General features: G+C 33.9%; 1 long non-coding RNA gene across 4 annotated transcripts in view; it reads left to right on the forward strand.

Moving 5' to 3' along the window:
• The window catches only part of LOC144381474 (uncharacterized), a 232,783-nt gene that overhangs the window by 158,040 nt on the left and 56,613 nt on the right, over positions 1-18,130 (forward strand). For all 4 annotated transcript variants that reach the window (XR_013446718.1, XR_013446720.1, XR_013446717.1 and 1 more), the window contains one exon: positions 1,774-1,855. This is a non-coding gene — a long non-coding RNA (uncharacterized LOC144381474). The remainder of the gene's footprint in view (positions 1-1,773; positions 1,856-18,130) is intronic.

The raw sequence follows: 18,130 nt of genomic DNA on the forward strand, positions 1-18,130 counted from the left end.
CAAGTGCACACTCACCTCAGGGCCTTTGCACTTGTGGCTCCCTCTGTATTCAATGTTCTTTCCCTAGCTATTTCCTTGTATCACTATCCATTTCATTCATGCCTCTGATGAAATGATATATAAGAAATAGACTTTTCAGATAACACTTTCTAAAATAACAACCCCATCACACTTACTTATTTTTCTTAGTTCTTATCCCTACTGGTATGTATCTACTTTGTGTTTATTACTGATCCCACTATTAGAATATAATGTTTACAAAGCAGGAACTATGTTTACTTCAACACTGTATTCTCAGCACATAGAAAATTGCTTAGGTTATTACAGGCATCTAGTACATATGTCATAAATGAATGAATATAAATATACCCACCAAGGTGTATTTTGCACTCATTAAAATAAGAAATATTAAGTCTCATAAATAATGTGTTTTTGTTAATACAGCATCAGTTTACATTTAGTAAAATGTCAGTTTTCTGAATTATTCTTTGGACCCTGACATCCCAAAAGATTCTGGTTAGGTCTTCTGATGGCCTGATATTAAAGCTTAGAGGTATAGGACTGCCATGGAAAGATACAAAGTGTGAGCTGCTACAGAGCGGTGTGGATATGATGAATTACACTCCAAAGCTAAATATGAGTTAGGAATTTTCCTTTGTTTTAATGCTACATATACCTTTTTCCTCTCCATTAGTGTGAATAATTAAGAATTGGATATATATTTAATCATTTTTGCTAATGCTTTGCTGAACTGTAACATTTGGAAAATAATGTAATTTTCATATACAGAACGAAGTTAATTCTGGATCTCACCATTAAATATGTTTGAAAAATCATATGCAGATGGCATATATTATGGGGAAGATTTAAAATAAGAGCTATAGATTAAGATTTTCTTATGATGGAAAAAGCATGCCCTTTCAGATATAAAAACAAGAAATTATAATAATTTTCAACATTTTAACTTAAGAAAAATACAAATAAATGGGTATGTGTGTACTGATAGTATCATAACTTCAACTTTATTTCTTGAATCTGGAAGTTTAAAGTGTAGAAGCACATTAAATAGTCAATTATTTTTTCTTGGTTGAGTATGAAGACATGTAATTGCATTTTTCAATAATGCGATGGGTTTTAGTATGTTAATTTATACTACTTTTGTGTATTTTGCAGGAAATTCAAATGTAAATTATATATCCCTGAAAGTTCTTGTGAATGTTAATTCTTATGTATGGGCTATTTTTTTTTAAACTAGATTTATATATGTTATATCCATTGAGGTTATGAATACATCTATGTGATAGTTTACTAAATAACTAACATAAAAAGAAAGTGGAAGAAGAAGCAATGTGTAGAATGGGTGGATATATATTCTTCATGTAACATAGCTAATGGATAATCTGTATCTCTCTAGTCAAGTTAAAAGAAATAGTCACTCTGTGGGCAAAGTATCGTTATGTTATTTAAATTGACTGTATTCATCATGAACACAATTACTAAATGAAAAATATCATTAAGTGTGCTGTTGCCAAAATTTATTTTAAAGTTTTCTCTGGAAATTATACAAATTCATAATCAATAATTACATGAATTCATAATCAACATATAGAATGTTACACTAATATTTATAAATGGACACATACAATGTTGAATTTACCTTAAAGCTAACATTGTGGCTGATGAGCAAACTGTATTCTAAGCATATTCAATCCCTCAAATTTACCTCAACACTGAACATTGGTTTTTTTGGTTTTGTTTTATTTTTCCTTTTAGGTTCGTGTCCATCTTTGCTGCATTATGTGCCCATCTGATGTTCCACCCCTGAATAATGGCTATTGGAAAAACATATTAAATTGTAAGTAGTACTGGTTCACTACAAATTGCACTAGAGAGATGAAAATAACCAAAATTACATTTCTTTCACTTGTGAGTCCAAGATAAAAAAACAAAAAAATATAGCATACATCTCTCTTATAGCTTATATTAGTCTGGGTTCTCCAGAATAAGAGAACCGCTAGGAGATATACATATATATATCATATATACCTATATACATATACATATATATGATATATATCTCATATATATACAATATATATCTAATATATATAAATCTAATAATATATATATCAAGTGTGTGTATGTGTGTGTGTGTATATATATATATGTGTGTGTGTGTGTATGTGTGTGTATATATATATATATATATATATATATATATATATATATATAATGTCTAATGTCTCAGCTTAAAGACAGTCATGCAGGGGCGCCTGAATGGCTCAGTCAGGTGAGTGTCTGCCTTTGGCTCAGGTCATGGCCCCAGGGTCCTGAGATCGAGCCCCGCGTCAGGCTCCCTGCTTAGCAGAGAGCCTGCTTCTCCCTCTCCCTCTTACTTTCCCCCTGCTTGTGCTCTGTCACTCTCTCTCTGTCAAATAAATAAATAAAATCTTTACAAAAGAAAAAAAAAAAAAAAGAAGACAGGCAAAGAGAGAAAATTCTTTCTTACTTAGCTTTTTATTCTATTTAGGTTTTCAAAGGATCAGATGAGGCCTACCCATATTGGGGAGGGCAATCTGCTTTCCTCAGTCTACAGAGTCAAATATTAATCTCATCCAGAAACACCCTCACAGACACACCCAGAAAAATGTTTGATCAAATGTCAGGCACCCTGTGGCTCATTAATATTGACACAAAAAATTAACCACAATGTAACTTCATAGCTAACGTATAAACTGAATAAATCAGTATATTCATGGAATTCCAAAGGCCAATTGTTGGGTGCCTGGGTTGCTCAGTCAGTTAAGTTTCCAATTCTTGGTTTCAGCTCAAATCATGATCTCAGGGTCATGGGATCGAGCCCCAGGACAGGCCCCCCACTCAGTGGAGAGTCTGCTTGATACTCTCCCTCTTCCTCTGCCCCTCCCCCATGCACATTCGCTCTCTCTCAAATAAATAAAATTAAAAAATAAAAAAAATTGAGAGGTTTTGTCTTTTTAATTAAAATATCTATGTAGCGGGCGCCTGGGTGGCTCAGTTGGTTAAGCGACTGCCTTCAGCTCAGGTCATGATCCTGGAGTCCTGGGATCGAGTCCCGCATCGGGCTCCCTGCTCAGCGGGGGGTCTGCTTCTCCCTCTGACCCTCCTCCCTCTCATGCTCTCTGTCTCTCATTCTCTCTCTCTCAAATAAATAAATAAAATCTTAAAAAAAAAAAAAAAAATAAAATAAAATATCTATATAGCTTATAGATATATCTTATAAAGCAAATAAGAAAAGATACAGAGAGTTGGTTTTCTTAACATTCATGCTATTTTAGGCTGGAAATGTATTTTTTTACATTAATGGAAATACATTTTCCAAAATAAATATGCAAAACACATTATTCATGGTATGTAGTAGAATTAATTTACTTTTATATTATATAGTGAATTACAAGTTGAACTTTAGAAATATTTTATTAAAAACACAACTTAATGAAATTAAAGTGCATACTGCTCACATGCGCATTCTATTGAAATTATTTAAGGTCAACAAAATAAGAACCAGAAATTCTCTTTCAGGTTTCACAATTGGAAGGCTAGCACAATCTAAACAAGTCAGTTCTCAGTAGACTGAATGGACACTGGAGACATTAAGGCTTAAAAGAAAATCCACCCTAAGTATTCACATTGCATTGCCCAAGAAAACAATATATGAATCAACAGTGGAAACAACGGAAATTGAGTCTGACACCAAAGAACTTAAAATATGAGATCCACACCTGGAAGGGGGTGAGAACCAAAGTATGGCAAGGGGACTAGGTGTCCAGCACAAAATGTTCATAGTTTCTCCAAAATCCGGATATCACATTAGAAGAATATAAAGAGTAATGCAGAAATAAAGAAATCTGAAAGACTGGATTAATTTTGAGGTGACTAAAGTAAACCAGAAACGATCAATTGTGTTGAAGTCCCAGACTGCTCTCTCATTCTACAAATATTGCTCAAATGTTCTACCACGTCCTTGGGAGACTATGAAGAAACTGCTTACAATTAAGTAGGAGAAAGTAGAAAATTTAGAAAACCCCTTGTTGGGACTAAATTTTAAACTCTACCATACCTTACACAGAAACCTTGTGGCCTATTATTTCTGTCATCCCCTGCATTATAACCAGCAACAAATAATTATTTACTTGATCTAATGAAGTACTTCATTATATGTTAATTAATATAAATATAAATATAAATAATATACTTCATTATATGAAGGGCTTTTAAAGTTATGAGCTCATGATACAGGTTTTAATATATTATTTAACAATTCAGATCATTTTTCAGACAAATAATATGAACTTAGAAAAAAACAGGTCTTTAAGAATAATTAAAGTAATTTTGCATGTCTCAATTTACTTGAAATTGATAGTGAATCAGAGATGGAAAAATATGTAAAGCCAATGAAAATATAATTGCTTAAGGGCTTTTAAAGTTATGCTATACATTTTTCAATTACAAGATGTGTTTACAACATGCCCAATAGTGGAACTGAGCTCAGAATATATACTGCAAATTGTCTAAGAACTTGTAAACAAGGTTTATTAGTATAAGACAGTGCAAAAAATTAGAAGTAACCTACTGGGGACAAAGCAAGGATTAGTGCTGTCTTAGTCTTATTTAATATCCTAATTGTTGTTAGAAGAGAGTAAATGCAAAGTCAGGAAACTCACAGATGGTGCTAAAAGAGAAGGTAGAGGAAATGCTAAGGACAATGAAGTAAAGAAAGAAGTTAAGAGAACAGAAATGTGAGAAAAATTTTTATAAGATAAGATGAAATAGGGAGACTATTTCTTTAACTTCAACATTACAATAATAAAAATACAAGACATGTAATATATTCAAAATACAGCTTGAAGAAAGTTCAGAAACTTAAAATCCTTTATGAAGAACATTTTCAAATGGATTTGGCAGAGTGACGAGGAGAGGTGCAAGGCTGAAACATTGGCAGACCAGATACTTGGGAAAAAAACCAATTTGTTACATATACTATATTAACTCAATATAAAGATCTCCCTAAGTGTTAGCTGAAGCGGGGGGGGGAGGTGGTCCAAAATATAAAGGGTTATATTGAAATGTAGCGTTTCTGATGTAAAGTTGTATGTCATCTATTTGTGACTATCTAAGACCCAGATAAATGATTGAAATCCCACTTTTAAGATTCTAACAAAGAATTACTTTGAGATAACTGATTAGTAAGTGTGGAAAAGCATGAGCTCAGGAGACAGATCAGGTCAAGATTCCTTACTCCATCATTCATCAGCCATGTGAATTAAGCAAGTTACTTGAACTCTTTGAATTGTGGTTCTCTCATATGTAAATAGAGCTAGTACGCCCAAATTAAAAATCTCTAATAGTTAAGAGAATTAGTGTATGTATAGAAGATAGAGTATAGGTGGTTGTGAGAAATGAGAATAATATATGTAAAGTACCTAGAACAGGACTTAACACTCTATAAGCACAGCATTTATTTGCTATTGTTTATACTATTCCATGACCTCAATATTACTTTGAAATATATACAATGTATAAAAGTTTTTTTGGTTTTCTTTTTTTTTTTTCTTGGTAAGAATCCCTATTTGGAAGCATAGTACATAATAGGTAAAATGAATTTGTTTAAGTAACATTCTGTCATAACATTTATTTGCCTGTTGCTGTACTATTTTATAATTTTTCAGTGTGCAGAATATATAAAACATGCAAAGATTATTCTGTACTTAAGCTTTGAGATTATAAAAAATTAAGAAGTTATATTAGTCTGAAGTCATTGTTATCAACAAACAGCTTTACTGTTTATAGTTCAATAAAATCTGGTTTTATTGTGTTATACATGATTATCCTAAGTAAAAGAGTCAAAGGGAAGAAATAATTAAAAGAGTCTCAAAGTTCTAAAACATTGGAATAATTGTGGACTACAGTTTTTAGAACCAATGTCCTAGATCTGCATTCTGCATAGACAGCTAATGATAGTCACCCAGGACTCTAAAAACAGATTAACCTACCTCTTCCTTGGAAATTCTGAATATCTAGGACAGAAAGAGAGTTTTCTTGGCTCTATCAGGCTTCAGAGGTGATTCTTATCATCAGCCAAATTTGGGAAACTGGCTTAAACCACTCCAAGGTTTCAAGTTTGTGTCTTTCTGTGTTTTAAGAAAGATCAATTGTTCCTTTTCTAAATGTGTCAAAACAAAATTTTGTAAATATTAAATACATAATACTCATTCAAATACATATAAGCACGTGGTAAAGTTCTGTTTAACTAAGTGAAGAGACTGGCAGGATGATAATGTGGTTCAAAAGAGGATGCAAAAGAAAGAAAGCCTGAAGTAAAATTGCTAAATTAGATACAATCTGGCTAATGTCCTATAGTATAATACAACCATCACTTTTTGCATTGCCTTGTCTTCTAGACAGAAATTAATTACATATTTAAAAGCCTAAAAATTCTTTTCATCTTTTCACTTTGCTGCTCATTATATGTAACTTTCCAGAACTATAAAATGCCAAAATATCTGGAACCTGTTTAATTATGAATAGTGTCAGAGTTACATGCCCTTTAGAGACAGAGGTGGGCCTCTAATGTCTCAAAGATATTGAAAGATATTGAAAAGATTGCCATTAATGTTTTGCTTCATTTCTAAATTTTGGGTGATTTTTCTTAACAATCAATAAGGTTACATAAATCATGTATTTGCTTTTTTTATATTTACATATATATGTGTAAAATATATATATATATATTTTTTAACTCAAGTAATACATGTATAGCCTCATAAGTTGAAAAATAACTTTTTGTTTGTTTTGATTTTTAAGAGGCTCTGGGACCAAAATGTTAGTTGAAAACTGACTGTATTTATGGCTTATCTAACCCAAACACAGTTCAAATGATAAAATCTGGTACTCATTTGCATTGTTTAATGGAACGAGTTTACTTGATTAGAACCCTCTGACTGTTAATTCTTAGAGAAAGGAAGCTAATGATAAATGCATCAAGTAAAAACAAATCCTCTAATTTCAGAACTGGGGGAGTTTACCATGGATAAATCTCATATTAAAGATTAAAATAGTTTTAAGTCAATTATCTTTACTATGGGGAATCATTAACCAAAAATTTCATAGCAATAAATACTTCTATCCATGCTTTTTTTACTAAGTATGTTGGTGGTTACTTCAAAATCATCTTAGCTAAAGCCATTGTTTCATTCACATGACATTCAGATATAATAAATTTATTTCAGCTGACTTAAACTAACATATCCTCAATTTGATAGCATTTTAACAAATATATAAATATTATGTCCTCTTGGAGATATCATGAATATAGAAATAGTAAAATAGTTGAGTAACTGGTCTTAGTACACTTCTCAAAAGATAACAGAAGATGGTTATCAACTTCTTTTTTATGTAAGTCTATGCATACCATTACTCCATCTATTTTAATTACAGAAAAATGTCAGTAATAATATTAATGTTTAATAATATTTAAAAATGAGAATCTAAAAACATTCTCCTACCAATAAATATAAGTGTAGGATTCAAATCTAAGTTAGTTTAGGCTTAAATATTGCATATGATTCATGCATATGAACCTAACAGATTACCACAAATAATATATAAGGTAGTTAAGAAAAAATACCAAATATTCTACTTAATTGTTATATTTGTACTTGCATACTTACCCCCTTATATTTTTCTATAATAACATTGTGAGATAATAGAAAGAAACATATATCTATATGAATATTGGTCTATGCCCCTGGTTCCTGGCACACAGCTCCTAAAACCCTTGTAATCCCATCAGTGATAAGACCACTAGGAACATCTTTCGTTGTAATATTTGATCTGTGACCCTGGCTTCTGACGCAGAGCTGCTAAATCCCTTGGAATCTCCTGAGTGATGGCACTGTCTTTTGTTCTAATGAGTTGACTCCTGGTGGGCTCTTGGATGGGGGCGGGTCACCAAAAAGATCAAGTCATGATTAAAAGCTCGGAATTTTTAGCCCCATTTCCCATTCTCCAGAGAGCAGAGAGGGGTTGAAAACAGAGTTAATGACTGATCATGTCTGTGTGATGAAGCCTCCACAAAAAACAAACAAACAAAAAAAAAGAGTACAGGGTTTGGAGACCTTCTGGTTTGGTGAATGCCTGCAGGTGCAAGGAGAGTGGCAGCTCAGAGAGCGTGGCAACTCCATGCTTTTTCCCATATACTTGGTCCTATACAACTCTTCCATCTGGATTTTATCTGCATCCTTTATCATATCCTTTTATAATAACTGTTAAGCAGTAAGCAAATTGTTTTCCTGACCTAAGTGAGCCACCCAATGTAAATTAATTGAACCCAAGGAGGGAGTTGTGAGAACCTTCAATGTATACCCAATCAATCAGTAGCCCTTCATGTGTGGGATCTGATGCTATTGCTGGGTGGACAGCGGCAGAACCGAGTTAAATTATTAGACACCTAGCTGGTTATCACAGAATTGTTTGGTGTGAGAAGAACTACCACACATCTCATGTCAGAAGTGTTGTAAGAGTAGTAGTGGTGTGAGAGTAAAGGAGAAACACAGGAGAAGTGTAGGTTTTCTAAATAAATCCTAATTCCATAATGTCAGTTAAGGAGGGATTTTAAAGGAAATTTGGCATGGAAATATGATTACAGCATTAAATATCTACATGTTTCAAAATTACACTTTTTTTTAAATAGAAAGGTATATATGCACATGCAGTATATGTGCTTTCTTACATACATATACTTAAGTATATATATTCATTGTATGTGTATATTACATAAAGTATAAGCAAACATTTCCTTTCTTTTTTAAAGAGATAATGCAGAATATATTCAACTCAATGTGATTTATGTGATATTTAAGTATATTTATTTTGTTTCATAATTTTCTGTTTAGTGTCCTGATTTCCACCATCATTTATGTATCAGTGACTACTATTACACTCCTCTTTTCAGTTGTTGTTTCTAATGTGTGATGACCTGAGATTATAGAGAGCAGTATCATCAGAACATGATATAAGTTTTACTACAGGCCTTGGAATATTAGGTTTTCAATAAATAACAAATGTATGAATTAATACTAAATTTGAAAATGTCCGGGTTTGTGTTAGGTATTAATATTAAGCAAAGGGCTATCTTATGGCTTGTATTCTGGAAGTTAACCTTTGCTTTAGTCTGAACCTAAAGTAAACATGTATAACAATAGTTGGTTTATCTCTACGTGTGGTAGCTTAGATTACTTTTGAAGAGATATTTTTCACTCATAAGGAAAAATGTAAATGCACATATTATCCCACATTTCACCCTCTGAGGTTGATTTTGATCAAGGCCAACTTCAGGAAAAGTTTGGTTCTCTAGGGAATCCTCAGAGCTGTCTCCAGATTCCCAGAATAGAAGAGAACAGCTTCTGGCAGTAATGGAAATAAATAGCCAGTACCATAGTACAAGCAGCACATTCTTAGACTAGGCTTCATTCCAGTCCTATGAGGCATGCATCATGCCTATTTTGAGTTCCTTATAATCTTATGATCACTTTGCCTTTTATATGTAAAACAAACCAAACTACTCTCTGTTAAAAGCATGCACCTTTTTTTTCCTTTTTTCTGTTGCTGAAAATAATTGTGCAACGTGTGAGGATGCTCACAATGTCAATTTGTAGAATGGAAGGATGTTTGGGACAGAAGATATGATGATTACTTCTTTAGATGGACAGATGTCATTTCTATTTGAACTAGATACCTCAGATGTGCTATGGTTTGGAGGAAGCATTTAGTAGGGAGCTACATGCCACAGAAGCCAAGCTGAGTGATAAACACCAAAACATTTATTTAATAACTCAAAACCTTATTTTTGGCTAGTAAGTTCCCTTTGAGCATTCTCTGTGGGTCCACTCTTTATCTTTATGAGATCCTGTAGTCCAATTTCATTAATGAATTTTATTTCAGATTTACTCACATATGGTCCAATGAGGTAATAGACAATATATAATTAGCATATATAGGGACATTTTTATCTTGCTTAATTTTATTAAAGTATCACTGCATATTGCATTATCAAAATCAGCACAGTTCTTTGCAAGAGAGCCATTTGTGTTCCTAGTTTGTTTTTTTATTCCCCTGTGGGGGGGAGCACGATTCAATTTAACAAATGTATACTAAGAAACCTCTATCTGCAAAGTAAAACTATGGATTATAGAACATATATTTTTTAAATAAAGGTTAACCTATAAATATTTTAACCATTAGGGCGCCTGGGTGGCTCAGTTGGTTAAGCGACTGCCTTCGGCTCAGGTCATGATCCTGGAGTCCCTGGATCGAGTCCCACATCGGGCTCCCTGCTCGGCAGGGAGTCTGCTTCTCCCTCTGACCCTCCCCCCTCTCATGTGCTCTCTCTCATTCTCTCTCTCTCAAATAAATAAATAAAATCTTTAAAAAAATATTTTAATCATTATTCTTGCAAGCCAAATTTTATACATTAATTTACTGGCACAACCATCACTTACAAGTCAAATACTACATTCTTATTTCTCACCTTGGGAGAGAGAATATGAATAAATCATACTTCTTGCTTAAAAAAAAAAAATATATATATATATATATATATATAATTAGTTTAGGAGATAAACATATAAACAAATATTTGCCCCTTGAAATAATAAGTGCCGTGCTACAACCAGGAAGTACAGAGGAGGAACAGCCAAAAGTAATAAGATTTTAGAGTAATAAGGCAATCTAAATATATTAAAAATCACTTATGCTAAAAACCTAAAAATTATAAATTAAATGAAACCTATATCTCTATTATATAAAATAAATAAATACAGAATATATGTGCATATGTGCAGATGATGCATAACTTAGCTGTTTAGATATAAAGTAAAAATTTTCAGAGACTAAAATGTATAATGGAGCCAAACTCCAGAAAAGTAAGCAAATATTAAGTGGCTTCTGTAGGGGAACAGGCTAATCTATTATTCCAGGGCTTACTAATGGGAACGGAGAGGAAAAAAAAACAAAACAAACAAAACAGACAAACAAAAGGCCCACAGAACAAAGAAATAAAATCTAGGACCAACTAGTTTCTGCCCAGAATTACCTTAAAAACCCTGCATAGCTCTTGGCCATGTCCATAGTAGATAAACTTGAAAGATGCTACTCTTACAGAGAGAAATAAGGAAATACATAATACCTACCTCTACTCTTGGTAAAAGGGCAAAATCTCCCCTGAACTTATCCCCTGAATTACATCCAATGTTGTTGGACCTCCAGTTGCCTTGTAGAAACAAATGGTATTCCTCTCTATTGCTACACACCTTTAACCCAGGACTCAATTCTTTCAGGAAAAAAAATTCTAAGGAACATGAACTCATAATTCATCTAAAAACACCAATCAGAGAGAAAGGAACACTTACATACAAAGAGATGACAGTAAAAATTGACTCCCCACCATTAATAGTGGAAGACAGAAAACAGTGATGAAAGAAAGTGCTGAGAAAAAAATAAATGGCAACCTGTAACTACATATTAAGAGATTATTTCTTTCTTTTATTTTTAGCAAAATATATCCTTATTATCAATTAATTTTTCTTAAAAGAACTCCCATATCATATGGAAAAATGAAAATGATACCAAAAAACAGTTCTGACAAAAAAAAGCATGATGAGAAAAGAAAATAGTGTAAGTAAAAAAAGTCCATAGAAAATAAAATATAATAATATTTAATTTGATATTTTGGGAACAGAATGATAAAACTAAAGAGCAATAGTATCCAATTAGGAAAGGAATGTTTAAAAATGTTAAAGTCTTCTAAGCTCCTTTATAAGTGTATTGAGTAATTTGTTAAAAGAATGTTTAATTTTATTTTGATGAATAATTAAGCTTCGAAATCGTTTCTCTAATCTCCACACATTTAGGAAATTCGAAAATATCACTTTGTTATTGATTTCTTAGTATTTCCTCATAGTATTCAATTTGTTTAAATCCATGAAATGGGATCTTTATGCCAGAAATTGTACTTTTGAGTTCTAGAATTTCCATTATTTTAGATTTGTTCCCCTTTTTATGCTGGGATTTCCCATCCATTCATTTATAATGGGCATTACTTACTTTAAATCTTTGAATACATTTATTGGAGTGGCTTCCAAGTACTTGGCTGCTAATTTTACCATCAATCATTTTTGAGGTCTGTCTCTATTACCTATATATTTCCAAACAATAGGTACGTTTTCTTGATTCTTTGCATGCCTTTAATTGTATACTGGATATATTTAAAAGTATATTGTAGATATTTTGGATTTGATTATTCACGTCCGAATAGAGTTGGTCTGATTCAGTTAGGCAATTATATTATGGACTGATAACCTTACATTGTGTAGGCTTATTTTATGCTTTGTGAGAGTGTGACGTTTAGAAAATCAGACATTTATGAAGTCCTTCTAACCTAGTGGGATTTAAACTCCTCCACATCTCTTTTGGTAAAAACCAGAGAAAATCTCTAAGTTTTTCCACCTTCCAATTGTTTTGTTTGTTTGTTTTGCTTTTATTTATGTTCTATCTTATCTGGCTCATTGACTCCCACATATGCACATCACAGGTGTCAACTAAGAACATAACAGGAATTTTATGCAAATAGCAGGGTTTACCATTGGTGATTTCCTTCTTTCCTGGGTTTACCTACACAATGTTTAGTCCCTGTACCAACCCTAAACTTTGGCCTCTGCTACCTCAACCCAATAAGACTGCAGATTTTGGCATGAATTCTTTCTTCATGGTAACAGGTAGATTGGGAGATGTCCTCAGGGGAAAGGGCTTATCAATGTGGATTTTATGCAGTGTGCTTTCATTCTTTCAAATATTAAGTTCCCAGTGGTTTCTGTCTGTTTATAATTATACCCAGTGTCTCCAAATATGTATTTTATGTGTTTTTTCCAACCTCATAATTTTTATCTGTAGAGATTTATTTCAGTACAAGATCACCTATCATTAAGTAAACTATATTGTATGTTTGTATTCCTGCTACAATGGAGTGTTTGCAATAGAGTCCTCATGGCCCACAAAGCCTAAAATATTTACTATTTAGCTATTTACAGGGAAGTTTGCATATCATTGATAAAGATAATATAATAAATCAAGATATCTTTCCCAACCGTAAAAATAATATAATATAAATTTCTTTATTTTATTTTTTTTAAATATTTTATTTATTTATTTGATAGAGAGAGACATAGCGAGAGCAGGAACACAAGCAGGGGGAGTGAGAGAGGGAGAAGCGGGCTTCCCGCAGAGCAGGGAGCCGGATGTGGGGCTCGATCCCAGGACCCTGGGATCATGACCTGAGCCAAAGGCAGATGCTTAATGACTAAGCCACCCAGGTGCCCTATAATATAAATTTCTTAAGGAGAATTGTTTTACTCATTCTTTTACTTTACTAATTTGAAATGTATTTATCATCTCTTTCTGTTTTCAGACATACTGAAAGGGAGTATTTCCAAAATAGAAAAAAAATTATATATCTATATTTATAGAGACTATTTTAACAATATGAAAAGATTTCCAGCTCTCCAAAATAATACTATAAAATATTACTTTGAAAATACTTGTAACTTTAACAAAAACATGATATATTTACTTTGGTTAAATTTCAGGATGAATACCTCTATGTACAATATTTAGCAACATATTTTCTCTCATTGTACATTTTTTATTTCACACATACATTTTGTGGAAAAAGATATAGTTTACTACTCTCACTCTAAGAACCTTCCACCCACATATATGCTATTATTGTTTTTTGCTTTGATATAACTAAGCAGATATTTTACTAAGTAAATGTAAGGCACTACCTTTGTTGAGATGAAAATAATTACATATTTCAAATGTTTCAGATATATATTATTATCTACATTATGATTTTATTATTTGTTTTAACCATTACTCCTTCTTTACTCACAATCCTTTTGCTCCTTTTGTAGGTGATAAGAGGCACTTTATGCATGACTTACCCCAGCTCCATTTAAATTTGACTCATTTCTACATTTTTTTCTGCATCAGTGATAAATCTAACACTTATAACTGATAATTTTATAATTATTGTTAAAATATTTGCTGGTGACTAGTCTTATTGTACTTCAAACAAAACATATGAAACTTGGCTCTATTTTTTAATGTAAAATCAAATTAATAAATCTGGAACTTGAGGGAGACAAGATGGCAGAATAGTAGGGGACCTCGTTTCATCTGGTCCCTTGAATTTAGCTACATAACTATCAAATTATTCTGAACATTTATGAATTCAAACTGAGATGTAAGCAAAGAATTGCTGGAATTCTACAAATAGAAAAGCAACCACTCTTTGCAAGGTAGAAGGTGCAGAGAAGTGAATCTGAGAGGATGTATCTGAAGACAGTCAGTGGAGGTGGGGAGGAGCCTCTGGAAGCTGGCTGCAGGAAAGTGATATAGCCCTGAAGCACAAAATCGGAACCTTTAGAAATCTGCTCCAGTGAGAGATGTCACTCTGAAAGGTGCTCAGGTGGTGAATCAGGGCAGAATCCTAGGTTGGACAGTGTGGTCTCAAGATCCCAGATTCACAGAAAGAACAGGGGTGCCTGAGCCAGCAGAGTTCCCAAGCACTGAAGCGGGGAAACCAGTGAGGGTCAGTGAGCCCAGGAGGGGTCTCTCAGCTTGGTTTGCCATAAACCACAAACCACGGCTTGGTCGGGTGACAGCTCTCTGTGAGGGACCTTGCAAAGGACAGAAAAGCAGGGACTCTCTGCCTTCCCCCTGGAGGATTGGTGTGGGCATGCACTGCAGGTGACTGCAGAGTTTGGCACACACAAGATTGAAGACCGCTTATTCCTGAGGGTTTACTGAAGAGAGGGGACTACAATCTTTCAGCTCCAGGGCTGGAGATCCAGGTGTGGCCATTTTTGTTTTCATCCTCTAAAGAGGCGTGGAAAGCCTTCAGGAAACAAAAGCCACATAGAGCAACCAGAAGCAGTTTACACTGAGCCCGGCCCCCTGACGAGGGGTAGTGCAACTCTGCCCAGGCAAAGACACCTGAGAATCAGCACAGTAGTCCCCTTTCCCAGATGACCAACTGGAAGAACAGGTGAACACCATGTTTATGAGCACACAGGACTGCAAAACTCCAGTGCTAGGGGAAAATAGTATATAGAATTCAATGGTTTTTTCTCATGATTCATTTCTCTTTCAGTTTAAAATTTTCCTTTTCTTTTTTCTTTTTTCCTTTTCAACTACTTTCTTATTTTATCAACTCCTTATTTTTAAGTCCTGTTTTTAACTTCATTTTCTACATTTACATTTTATAGTCCTCATTTTTTGCTTCCTTTCACTGTATTCAATTTTATTTTTGTATATATATAAGTTATGCTTTCTTTGCAATTTTGGGATTTAGTGTCTTCTAACAAACAGACCAAAATACACCCAGGACCAAGTGGATCACTCTGTTCTGTCCACCTGGGAGATTATATTCTCTCCCCTCCCCCCTCCACTTTTTTTTTTCCTCTTTTCTTTTTTGGTTTCTGACCTCTTCAGATTTGTCTAGTATGTATTTCGTTGGGTTATGGTTGATATTTTTGATTTTGCTTTCTCGTTCATCCATTCTTCTCTGGGCAAAAAGAATAGAAGGAGGAATTCACAACAAAAGAAAGAATAAGAGGTAATACTCTCTGTTACAGATCTAATCGATACAGATATAAGTAAAATGTCAGAGCTGGAATTCAGGATAACGATTATAAAGTTACTACCTGGGCTTGAGAAAAGCATAAAAGACACTAGAGAATCTCTTAGTGCAGAAATAAAATCTAATCAGGCCAAAATTAAAAATGCATTAACTGAAATGCAGTCTAAATTGGATGCTCTAATAGCTAGGTTTAATGAGGCAGAAGACAGAGTAAGTGACATAGAAGGCAAGTTGATGGAAAGGGAGGAAGCTGAGGAGAAAAGAGGAAAACAACTAAAGGACCATGAGGGGAGGCTTCGAGAAATCAGATAACATAAAGTAAAACAATATTAGAATTACTGGGGTACCCAAAGAAGAAAGAGAGAGAGGGGCAGAAGGTATATTTGAGCAAATCACAGCTGAAAAATTCCCTAATGTGGGGAAGGAAACAGGCATACAAGTTCAAGAGGCAAAGAGGATCCCTCTCAAAATCAATAAAAATAGATCAACAACCCTACATATAGTAGTGAAGCTTACAAATTTCCGAGATAAAGAGAAAATCCTGAAAGCAGCTCAAGACAAGGGGTTCTTAACCTACAGACGTAGAAACATTAAGCTGGCAGTAGACCTATCCACAGAGACCTGGCAGGCCAGAAAGGGCTGGCATGATACATTCAGGGTACTAAATGAGAAAAATATGCAGCCAAGAATACGTTATCCAGCAAGGCTGTCATTCAGAATGGAAGGAGAGATAAAGAGCTTCCAGGAAAAATGGAAACTAAAAGAATATGTGACCCACTAAACCAGTCCTGCAAGAACTATTAAAGGGGATCCTATAAGTGAAGAGAGAGCCCAAAAGTAACACAGACCAGAAATAAACAGAGACAGTCTACAGAAACAGCGACCTTACAGGTAATACAATGGCACTAAATTCATATCTTTCAATAGTTACTCTGAATAATAAATGGGCTAAGTGCTCCAATCAAAAGACACAGGGTATCAGATTGGATAAAAAAGCAAGACCCATCCATATGCTGTCTACAAGACTCATTTTAGACCTAAAGACACATCCAGATTGAAAGTGAGGGGGTGGAGAACCATTTATCATGCTACTGGACATCAAAAGAAAGCTGGGGTGGCAATCCTCATATCAGACAATTTAGATTTTAAAGCAAAGATTGTAGTTAGGGATGAAGAGGGTCACTATATCATACTTAAAGGGTCTATCCAGCAAGAAGACCTAACAGTTATAAATATTTACGCTCCTAATTTGAAAGCAGCCAGTTATATCAACCAATTAATAACCAAATTAAAGAAACACATTGATAATAATACAGTGATCATAGGGCACTTCAACACCCCACTCACAGCAATGTACAAATCATCTAAGCAGAAGATCAACAAGGAAATAAGGGCTTTGAATGACACACTGGACCAGATGGACTTCACAGATATGTACAGAGCATCCACCCTAAAGCAACAGAATACACATTCTTCTCAAGTACACATGGAACAGCTCCAGAATAGATCACATACTGGGTCCCAAATCAGGTCTCAACCAATACCAAAAGATTGGGATTACTCCCTGCTTATTTTCAGTCCACAATACTTTGAAACTTGACCCCAATCACAAGAGGAAATTTGGAAGGAACTCAAGCACTTGCAGGCTAAAGAGTATCCTACTAAAGAATGAATGGGTCAACCAGGACACTAAAGAAGAATTTTTAAAAATTCATGGAAATGAATGAAAATGAAAACACAACTGTTCAAAACCTTTGGGATACAGCAAAGGCAGTCCTAAGAGGGTTGTATAGGAATACAAGCCTTTCTCAAAATATTAGAAAAGTCTCAAATACACAAGCTACACTTCCACCTAAAGGAGCTGGAGAAAGAACAGCAAATAAAACCTAAACCAAGCAGGATAATAAAAATAATAAAGATTAGAGCAGAAATCAATGAACTAGAAACCAGAAGAACAGTAGCACAGATCAATGAAACTAGAAGCTGGTTCTTTGAAAGAATTAATAAGATCGAGAAACCCCTAGCCAGACTTATCAAAAAGAAAAGAGGAAGGACCCAAATTAATAAAACCATGAGTGAAAGAGGAGAGATCACGACCAACACCAAGGAAATACAAATAATCATAAGAACATATTATTAGCAACTACATGCCAACAAATTAGGCAATCTGAAAGAAATGGATGCATTCCTAAAGACATATAAACTACCAAAACTAAAACAGGAAGAAATATAAAACCTGAACAGACCCATAACCAGGAAGGAAATTGAAGCAGTAATCAAAAATCTCCCAACAAGCAAGGGTCCAGGACCAGATGAATTTCTATGAGAATTCTACTAAACATTTAAAGAAGAACTAATACCTATTCTTCTGGAGCTTTTCAAAAAATAGAAATG

Source organism: Halichoerus grypus, chromosome 4 (genome assembly GCF_964656455.1).
Source record: "Halichoerus grypus chromosome 4, mHalGry1.hap1.1, whole genome shotgun sequence".
Lineage (NCBI taxonomy): Eukaryota > Metazoa > Chordata > Mammalia > Carnivora > Phocidae > Halichoerus > Halichoerus grypus.